This window comes from Lampris incognitus, chromosome 2 (genome assembly GCF_029633865.1).
Source record: "Lampris incognitus isolate fLamInc1 chromosome 2, fLamInc1.hap2, whole genome shotgun sequence".
Lineage (NCBI taxonomy): Eukaryota > Metazoa > Chordata > Actinopteri > Lampriformes > Lampridae > Lampris > Lampris incognitus.
Genome location: NC_079212.1, coordinates 40,190,233 through 40,199,990, shown reverse-complemented (window position 1 = coordinate 40,199,990; position 9,758 = coordinate 40,190,233). Strand labels below are relative to the sequence as shown.

The window sequence follows — 9,758 nt, the reverse complement described above, 5'->3', positions numbered from 1 at the left end:
AGTGAACTCAGCAGAGACCAGCTGAGGGCCATTGTCAGTGGTGATGGTCTTTAGGAGGCCCCAGCAAGAGAAAAGAGAGTCCAGGAAGTCGATGATGATCTGTGAGGTCACAGTGCCGGAAGTGGTGAGTTCAGGCCATTTTGATTGTAGATCGTATGCGACCACCATGAAGCGTTGGTGGTGGGGAACTCCATGGATCTCACCACAAATGTCCAACTGCAGGTGTCCCCAGGGCTGAGAGGGCCAGGCGAGAGGTTGCAGGGGTGGGGGAGCCTGGTGGCCAGTCTTGCCACTCACAAGGCAGGCAGACCAGTCCTTCACCAGAGCCTCAATATCTCTGTCTATCCCCGGCCACCACACCAGGTCTCGGCAGCGCTGTTTCAGTTTCACAATGCCCAGGTGGCCTTCATGCGCCGTATTCAAAACACGTGCATGGAGAGCAGCTGGGACCACTGTGCAAAACCCACGTGCCACGCAGGTGTCGTTCCAGCAGGAGAGCTCCTGTCTGACTCGGGCGAACGCAGCCAGCTCCTCTGGGACCTTGTGAGGCCAGACGTTCTGGATGTAGGTGCGGAGCTGGGAGAAGACAGGGTCCTGTTCGGAGGCTGCCCTCAGCTCCTGCAGAGAGACAGTGGCCTGGAGGGGTGTGTGTAGCATTTGGACAATGTCCTTTTCCACACAGTCAGTGTCCGTCTGTGGAGCTGGGGTGGAGACAGAGCGAGAGAGCAGGTCGGCGACAACATTGTCTCTGCCTGGGGTGAACTGCAGGCTGAAGTTGTACTGGCGGAGGCGGTCAGACCAGCGGTGCAGCCTCAGGGGTTTGTGGCCTGTCCCAGATGTGGACAGCAGCGCTGTCAGGGCCTGGTGATCTGTCCTGAGGGTGAAGGAGCGGCCATAGAGGTAGAGGTGCCACCTTTCACAAGCCCAGATACAGGCTAACGCTTCACGCTCACCCACGGAGTACCGCTGCTCGGTCAGGTTAAGGGCACGGGAGGCGAAGGCGATGGGCTTCTCCACACCGTTCTGGGTTTGAGACAGCATAGCCCCTATCGCTGTGGCTGATGCGTCACAGGTCACAAAGGTGGAGCTGGAGATGTCGAAGTGAGCCAACACTGGTGGTGAAGTCAGTTGAGTCTTGAGATCACGCACAGCGTCACTGCATGCTTTTGACCACACCCATGGCTCGTCCTTACGCAGCAGCTGGCGCAGGGGGCTGTGGTCGCAGAGTACTGGGGAAGAAACCTCAGGTAGTAACTTGTCATACCCAGGAAGGAGGCGACCTGGGCGGCCGAGCTGGGCTCAGGGATGGCCTGAATGGCGTCCACGTTGGATTGTAGTGGAGTTACACCGCTCGCTGACAGCCGGAACCCCACGAAGTCGATGGCTGGCACAGAGAGGACACATTTCTCAGCATTGAGAGTTAGCTTGTGCTTGGACAGGGCTGCGAAGACCATGTTGAGGCGCTTGTCATGGATTTCACTGGTGGGCCCGTGTACCACTATATCGTCCAGATAAATGGCCACGCCCAGTATGCCAGCCAGCACGGAGACCATGATTTTCTGGAAGCAGCTGAGGGCGGAGCTGAGACCGAAAGGCATCCTGGTGTAGCGAAACACTCCTGCATGTGTCACAAAGGCTGTGAGGTTTCGGCTGCTGGGGTGGAGGGGCACCTGTAAGTACCCCTGTCTGAGGTCGAGCTTGGAGAACACCTCAGAGCCATAGAACTGAGCAGTGAGTTCTTCTGAGGTGGGCAGTGGATACTTATCAGGGACCACTGCCTTATTTACTGCACGTAGATCGACGCAGACACGCAGGCCCCCGACTTCTTCTTAGCCATCACGAGGTTTGAGACCCAAGGTGACGCGTCCACCGGTTCAATGATGCCAGCTTCCAGCAGTTGTTGCAGCTCGGCGGAGACCCCATCACGGAGAGCCAACGGGATGCGGCGCAGTGGTTGGATGACAGATTTCACAGCAGGGTTGAGGAGAGGTTGATGGAAGAAGGCGGAGAGGCAGCCCAGCCCCATAAACAGCGATGGCCACTTCTGCTGCCAAGGTGTGGCAACAGTCAGGATTGCTGCCCCCTTTGTGTCTAAGAGGGAGAACCCCAGTGCGGAGAACAGGTCCAGGCCCATCAGGTTGGCCCCACGGCATGCCACATGAAAAACTGCATTGGGCACCAGCTTGGTTCCATAGCGGACAGTCACTTGGAGAGAGCCAACCAGATCGATTTTGGAGTCACCATACCCATAGAGGACAGCTGAGGGTGCGGACAGTGGCAGTGAACCGAAAAATTGACTGTAGGTATCAACATTCAGGAGAGACACACCTGCACCGGTGCCCAACAGCAGGGGGATGCACACATCATTAATGTTGACTGTGCATGATTTTTATGACACTGGCCCAGAGCTCACCTTGTGAATGACGGCGGTTGAAGACTGGGGGGTGTGGCCCTCTGACCCAGCCGGGGAAGATCGACAGACGTTGGCAAAGTGATTGTGCTTACCTCAGCCACGGCATGTCTGGCCACGGGCAGGGCAGTTCTGAGCCCTTGAAACATGAGACCGAGACCCACAGTTACCACAGGACTGTTGAGGGCGGGGCCGAGAACGCCGTCGTTGCAGTTGCAAGACGTCCCCAGTGGAGTCGGCGCCCGCCTCGCTCTGGCTGGGTTGCGTCCTGAGGGGCAGCCGTGAGTAGAGGGAGGAGTCGTTGGCAGCTTGACTGGAGGTGGCCACTTGCTGTGTATTTAGCATAGCAGCACACTCAGCTGCTCCCTCAACCTGTAGTGCGATGGTAATTGCTCTGGACAGCAGCAGATCGTCTTTTTCCAGCAGGAGAGTCTCACGCACCTTTGCGTTGTTGGTGTGTTCGATTAGCTGGTCGCGAACCATCTCGTCCTGAAGCGCGCCAAACTTGCACGAGCTAGCTAGCCTTCGCAAATTAGCTACATACTGCCGCACAGACTCACCAGGCAGTTGGTGTCGCTGATGGAATATAAATCGCCGAAGGAGGGCACTCTGTGGAGCAGCGAAATGGGTGCTCATAAGTCCCACAGCTTCGTCAAAGCTTGTGACGTTCCCCAGAGTCCCGAGCACACGATGACCCTCTGCTCCCAAGCAGTGTAGCAACAGAGCCGTCTTCCTAGCCTGGCTCACGTCGTCGAGCCCTGAGGCGATGATGTAATTTTCAAAACTATATAGCCAGCGAGTCCATGGTACCGGAGGCTCGCCAGGTAATGCCAGGAAGGGGCAGGTGGTGGGAGAGAGATATCAGCCATCCTCGTCGCCAATATTGTATTTAGAAATCACGTCAGGACACAGCGCTGTCGCTCGACACAACCTCTCCGAAGCGACTTTAAGTGTTAGAAAAACGCTATATAAGTTTAATGTATTGTTATTATTAATGCTCGCAGTCCTCTGTCATTTCTGTGGCGTGAGATTCTACATAATCTGCCTTCTTTTCCTCGTGGGAGCGGGTTTAACCAATCGTCGTGTCTCCTCATCGCTACACACACCAATCCTGGTTGACTGACGCAATAACTCCCAGAGTTCTTCACGGCTTTCTCGCGCAGAAAATGTGTTAAACAAATGCGTTTAAAATCATTTTAAAACCAATCCAGATCCCATTTTCTACGTGTTGTGTTGACTGTGTTGTGTTTTCTAGAGACTTTAGAAGGTTGACACCCTTACGGCGGTTCGTTTGGATTTAGACCATTTTATATAGTGGCCAGACTCTTGCGTTTAGTGTATTGCTTCGGCAATACATATGCTAAAATTGGAACGATATAGAGAAGATTAGCATGGCCCCTGCGCAAGGATGACACGCAAATTCGTGAAGTGTTCCATATTTTTTTATTTATTTTTATTTCTACAATATTTTTTCAGTTATCACAGCATTTGCTATAACTGTGTAAAAAAACCTCTAGTGGCGAGTTGTGTACCCTGCACTGTGTAATCTCAGACGGTAGCACAGTAGGCAAAAGTACACATATTCTCTACTCAAGTAGATGTACAGATACTTGTATAAAAATAGACTTTGGTAAAAGTAGAAGTACTGACTCAACTTCTTTACTCAAGTAGAAAGTACAAAGTACAGGCTCCGAAATGTACTCAACGTATAAAAGTTAAAAGTACAGGCTCAGCCATTTCACCATGTCACCTTTATTTTTTGGTCAAAGTTACATTATCATTGTGTTTTCATTTAGTTGAAGGCACAGATTAATTTCAAAAGTCTAGCCTGAAAACAGTCCTTGGAGAAAAGATAATTTTATGAATTCAAACGTCCATGACTTCCATCAAGGCACCGTGAATATTAGCCAGAGAAGTAGATCATTTTATGATAGGCCTATCCCCTGAAAATATTGTAGCGAATTCGGGGGGCAACCACAGGAACTGTCGCGGCCGGGATTTGAACTCGTATCGCCCGTACCTTAGTCGACTGGTTAACGTTATCGCTTGTGGAATGGGAGACACGGGTTCGCATCCTGGCTGTGGCGACAGTCTCCCAGACTGCAAGCTGTCATGTACCGGTTTGGCATGTAAGGGCACCCGTATGTATGTGACGTCAGCTGTTGATGTGGGTAGAAGCGCGAGGAATATTGTTCGGGCAGTCTTGCAATACGGTGGAATAAAGCAAGCCACGTTAGGCATTGTGTAATAACGGTGTGCCTAATCATTTATAATTAATGACACCTAAATAAGCATATAGGTGGGAATAACAGATCAGAACAATGGCGACGAGTGATGTACCAAGCCTAAGCTAAGTGATGAGCTAAGGTTCGTAACGTTTAGTTAGATCTGAAGTGTAGCTAACAGTTGTAGCTAGCTAGCGCGGCAGCATGGAAAAGACAGCATGCGTACCGGCGTTTGATTGCTACTCCAACCCGGCGACTTTGGGGCCGCGGTGGACAAGATGGCTAATGTCATTTGAACTGTTTGCTGATGGGAAAGGTCTGATCATCGATGATAACACCGAGGATGCAGTGAAGCAGCGCCGGAGAGCACTTCTTCTGCATCACGCAGGTCCAGACACACAGGACATCTTTTCAACTTTGGACGGCACCGGAGAGGTGACTGATTATGATGCCGCTGTTGCAGCTTTGAACAGATATTTCGTGCCTCAAGTAAATGCTACATTCGCCCGCCAGACATTTCAGAAAATCTCCCAGAATGAGGGGGAGACAGTACAACAATTCGCTACACGCTTGAGACGTGCGGCAAAAGACTGCGGTTTTGAGGAGACACAACGAGCGACTACACACAGTCATGAGGAGACTGGAGGAGTGCGGACTGACGCTAAACCCTGCCAAGTGTCAGCTCAACATGGATCGACTGATTTTCATGGGAATCCTGCTGTCTGAAAAAGGAATCGGTCCTACAGAGGAGAGAGTGAGAGCCGTGAGCGAGGCGAGAGAGCCGGAAAACGCATCGGAGGTGAGAAGCTTCCTCGGGCTCGTAAATTACAGCAGCAGATTCATTCCACAGTTTGCAACAGTGTCAGAGCCGCTGCGACGCCTGACAAGAAAGGACACTCCGTTTTAATTCCATCCAGAACAGAAACAAGCGTTTGAGGCGCTGAAAGAGGGCTTAGGCAAAGCAGGGACACTAGCCTACTTTAACAAAGATGCATCGACCAAAATCATTGCAGACGCTAGTCCAGTGGGATTAGGAGCAGTGTTAGTACAGACCCAGAATGGAGAAAATGTTCCCATTTGTTATGTCAGTCATGGTCTAACCGACTGTGAACGCAGGTATTCTCAGACAGAGAAACAGGCCTTAGGTCTGGTATGGGCGTGTGAAAGATTACACCCATACATCTATGGTAGACGATTTGACTTGGTTACAGACCACAAACCTCTTGAATCTATCTACAGCCCACGCTCGAAACCATGCGCTCGTATAGAGCGATGGGTCCTAAGATTACCGCTTTATGATTTTAAAGTAGTACATATCTCGGGCAAAAAGAACATAGCAGACCCACTATCACGTCTGCTGGGGAACAGCGCACTGAAACAGAAACATGCACATGGATCCGACGAGTACGTGAGATTCGTTGCAGTGAGTGCCACACCCAGAGCATTGACAACCCGCGAGGTGGAGGAGGCATCAGCCCACGACGAGGAGCTGATCGAGGTGCGTAAAGCTATTGAGAGTGGACACTTTGAGAAGTGCGCAGCATATGCTGCGGTGGTGGCTTGTGAGTTGTGTGTAATAGGACAGTTGGTTCTATGTGGAACGCGTATTGTGCTGCCACAAGTACTGCGGGCACGCGCTCTCTCACTAGCACACGAAGGACAATCAAAGATCTATGCAGACGAACGGCGTCACGCCAGGTACTCGGATGTCAATGTCGGTGACACGGTCCTGGTGAGACAAGAAAAGACTGATAAACTGACAACACTATTCAACACAACGCCACACAAGGTGGTGAGCAAATCAGGAAACCAAGTTGTCGTCGAATCTCCAACCGGAGCCAGATACACACGGAACACAACATTCGTGAAGCGATACACCAGTACTCAGGAGACACCTGCTGGAACAGAAGCATCACAGGATGCCGAGGACTGCACATCAAACAGAGAGACACTGGGTGCTCAAAACGCAGAGCGGAGCAACACCAGCAATGACACCCAGGGGGCAGACAGGCCTCCAAGAGAGAGACGCTTGCCATCGAGGCTGGCAGATTATGATAAGACATAGACTGGAGAAATGTAAATAAAAAACTGTTGGGTCAAGTTCAGTGACGATTGCTGTTTGATGATGCAAATGTGAAGTTAACATGTTAAAAGGTCTTATATGTTTACAGACTGTTCATAAGGGAATATGTGTTAATGGAGAATTAATACATGGTTCTAATTAAGGTGAAAGCATACAGAATATGTGGTATGTGTTTTGGTTAGGAATGTTTTGATACTGTCATTATATGGGTTCATATTTTTGATTTGAAAATAACCTGAAGTTTATTTCCCAGAAAAGGAGGGATGTCATGTACCGGTTTGGCATGTAAGGGCACCCGCATGTATGTGACGTCACCTGTTGAGTGGGGAGAAGCGCGAGGAATATTGTTCGGGCAGTCTTGCAATACGGTGGAATAAAGCAAGCCACGTTAGGCATTGTGTAATAACGGTGTGCCTAATCATTTATAATTAATGACACCTAAATAAGCATATAGGTGGGAATAACAGATCAGAACACAAGCGACAACGTTAACCAGTCGACTAAAGGGTCCGACCCGTTAGCCAAGGGCTAACGTGTCTACTTATCCGTGCACGTTACAATATGAATAATAATACTTAAAAAAAAACATGCGACAACACCGGTATATAGTCCCCCCCCCCCCAAATCGTTCAGCTCTACTATTATCTTAACCATTCCAACTTCAAATAAAATGACGTCTGTCTGGTATCGCGAGACTATCCGAGTTCATCTCCACTAACCATTTACAGACTGACTTATCAGTCCACAAGGTTATAATGTCAATAATTGATAATTCCTCTCAAATTCATTAAACCTAAAGTAACAAACCTGTTTTGAAAATGTAAGGAGTAGAAAGTACAGAAATTTGTGTTAAAATGTAGGGAGTAAAAGTAAAAAGTTATCAGAAAAATAGATAAGTAAAGTATGGATACCTGTAAAATCTACTTAAGTACAGTAATGAAGTATTTGTACTTCGTTACCTCCCACCTCTGTGTGTAATGAATGCCTGCCGAGGTGGCTGTGCTGTGTTGTGCTCCCAAAGTTTTCATCAATATACAAGTAAACAAATCCTGTGTGTGCACTTGTTTCACGTAGTCAAGATACTACATATTTGTGTAACCAAATAACATCCCATTCTGGGTCTAAACAAATAACCCACCATGTTCCAGACCCGTTACACCTAACGTGTCTAACAGGTCTGGAACATGGTGTCGTTCGAGTGAGATTTCCACCAGCTTGTGGGCAGGGACGTGCGGTCAGGGGAGGCAGGTGAGGCAGAGCCTCACCTTTCATCATGAAAAGAAAAAACAAATGATGATAAAATAAAATAAAAATTAATATTTGTCTACTGATCTGTGCTATAAATGTAATTTATGTACAATTCCAATAATTTAAATCATTTCTATTATCAAAATCGCTGAATTTGCATATTTCCTGTTCAATTAGAGGGGAGATACGCGAGTTGAGGCAGCGAGGAGTGGAGCCGCACCTCGGATTGCGCAATCCCTCACAAACTGGGTTGAGCGCATGCCTTTTGCTATCTCACTGTTTGTCACCAATGTAATGTTTGTAGACACTTTTATTATATGTCCTCACTTTCCTTAAGATAGTTAATGTATTTCATGTATGTGTGTAACCGGTTATTTTCTTGCCCGGTGCGGGATTCGATAGGGGATGTGCAGCACCACAAGGTGACATCACTAACCGCTCGGCTAAAGGGTCAGGCCAGTTAGCTAAGGACTAATGTGTCTTATTAGTAGTTTACATGTGTATAACATATTTAGTCTTGCTGATCTTACATAAAACCGCACTGAAAAAGCATGAGATGAGGCAGCCAGTACCTCTGCCTCACTGAAGGGGGCGTATGCGTGAGCCCACGGGTTGATTGAGACGGAAAGATTTCTGAAACTAAAAGAAGATAAGGAGGACTTTTACAACAAAGTTACGGAGATTTTTGTCCAGAAGGATAGGAGAATGGACTTCATTTTCAAGTAAAGGTAAGCCCATGCATACACTGCAGTACATCCTTTTATTTGTATTGAACGAGTATGTAATTAATTAAATACTAATAGTAGTAGTAATAATAATAATAACAATGCATTTTATTTATAAGCGCCTTTCTGGACACTCAAGGACACTGTACAAAGATAAACAAATACAAAAAGCAACAACAGATAAAAACTACACAATATAAAAAATAGTAATAGTAATTGTGGAATTACGATGGCAAATTAGGAAAACACGCACGGTGCAGAGCAAATGCGCTCTTTCTCTGAGCCGCTCCTTGTCCAAATATGTACCTTAATTATGTGTGTGTAAAGAATGCTGATGAGATATGAAACACAAGCAGTAGTCAATGTGCAAGCAGCCAAATGAATGGTGAATTGAAGCTATTGGGTTCATATATTTGTAAATCTGACTCTGAAAAAGTCAGTGCCTCACCAGCCACGAACCCCACCGCACGTCACTGCTTGTGGGGGATTGACCCATAAAGCATTGGCAAGGTCAACCAAAGAACCGCCAGTTGTCCTTGTGTTAAATACTGACACAATAGGCCTAAAATACAGTGTTTGCTCCCTGAAATTTTTTTCTCACATGCTGTGATGTGCCTTTTAAGCACAAACTGGCAGAGTTTGCTGACAAATGGAGTATCTGCTAGCTAGTTAACATGGCTATATACATGTCAACTAACATATAAATGCAGTGCACTCACTATGAATGACATTCAGTTGTTTTTCTATTTAGGTTTAGAGTTTTAAATAACAGCACCCTCTGACTATGTACCTTACAGTATCAAATTAGTAGTTGTTACAATTTTAGGTTTTCAAAAATATATAATGGACATTAACACCCAATCATATGTCCTTGAAATACACAGAATTTATAGTGTTCTAGAAAAGGTTACTGTAGTCGTTCAAGTTTTCTTTAATTACAGATATATCTTGCTTTCTTAGTACTGGAAGAAAAATGACTTTACAGTTATCTAAATATAAAAGAACCAGCCAGTGAGGATGCACAAGCCAGTGCAGTCTTAGCTCCAGTCCCAAGCATGGATAAATGG

The 9,758-nt window shown here is 47.5% G+C and overlaps 1 non-coding gene across 1 annotated transcript; it reads left to right on the top strand.

Moving 5' to 3' along the window:
• The first annotated feature begins 3,747 nt into the window (after positions 1-3,747).
• Positions 3,748-3,853, top strand: LOC130108617 (U6 spliceosomal RNA). The gene has a single exon (XR_008809928.1). It is a non-coding gene; the product is annotated as a U6 spliceosomal RNA (small nuclear RNA).
• Positions 3,854-9,758: the final 5,905 nt, after the last annotated feature.